Source organism: Odontomachus brunneus, unplaced genomic scaffold, assembly GCF_010583005.1.
Source record: "Odontomachus brunneus isolate Ranch 3 - 2012 unplaced genomic scaffold, Obru_v1 Obru_scaffold_079, whole genome shotgun sequence".
NCBI lineage: Eukaryota > Metazoa > Arthropoda > Insecta > Hymenoptera > Formicidae > Odontomachus > Odontomachus brunneus.
Window position 1 is genome coordinate 979,983 of NW_022639529.1, and position 1,374 is coordinate 981,356.

A 1,374-nucleotide genomic window follows, 5' to 3' on the forward strand; every position below is an offset into this window, starting at 1 on the left:
AGGTTCGTCGGTGAGCGATCTACGACCACGATTGAATTTATTAAACCAGCGACAAATAGTGGCCTTGTGTGGTGCTTCATTGCCAAAAGTGGAAGCAAGTTGATCGATGCACTCTTGTCTTGATAATCCACGTCGAAAGTCGTAAAAAATCATCGCACGAAAGTGTTCTCGTGTTAATTCCATTTTTTCGCTGAGACACAATTTTCAAGTCACTGTAAACAATACAAGTAGCCTCCGTACGACAAAACGTTTCGAGTAAAAAAATCTTCCAAACTGTCAAACTTTTTGATGGTAAGGTTAGATTTTACCTAGCAACGCCAGTAATGCCAAGTCGCAAAACTTACGGAGCATCCCTCTTAAGGTTAAGCAGTAAGCCGGATTTTGTCGGACAGGTAGCGTCACATGAAAATCTTATGACTGATTAGGCTCTATCGCATCCGTAGCTCCGTAAGCTTCAATTAAGCTAAGCTAAGCGGAACCAAGGAAATGAACTTAGAAACGGCTAAGAACTTACGGGGTGATAGATGAACGAGTAAAAGGATTACCCGCAATTTTTTTCGCACACTGTGAAAGAAGAAATATCTAAAGAATATAAAATATACTTATTCGATGGCTACTAACAACATACTTACTTATACTAATATATAACATTTTCATAATAAGAAAACAAGAAAACATGCATCTCTTTAGAATCTAAACTTTTCATTAAAGCAATTGTTTATTCTATTTAAATAATAAAATTTAAATTGGAAAGTAAATATATTGTCATATTAAGTATCTTTATTATAACAATAAGAAATAAATATATTTTTACAAAAGTATTATTTATATAAATGATAAAAATTTTATTTTTAAGTATTTTTAATAATAATTTTTTTTATCTTTTAGATATTTTTCCTCTCACAATGCTTTAAATATTAATCTTTCAACATTCAAGAAACAGAGTGTGACCTGGAAATTTATTGTTTATAAGCTTGTCAATATATGTTAATTTCTAATCTATCTCGACATTTGCACACTTACCATATAATTTCTTCCATGTTATTACGTGAAAAATATCAACATGTTAATTTCCATCTGATTATTAATCGAGAATCGCATTTAAACATGTCTAATGTAATTTCGTAGTGTCACAACGATAACCGCGATTTTAGAATTGAGGATAATATCTTAATAGGAAAGGAATTATTGATACCCAAAAGACCCGTTAATATTGCTGAAGAGACACTTAAGTTTTTGAAGAACAAGCCGGATACTATTGGACAGGTATGTGAAAGTCATCACATCTGCCATTAAATGTGTATTAAGATAGTTTGTGTATTAAGATAGTTTACACCATTAAGATAGACAACGCACATTATTCCTTATGAGGAT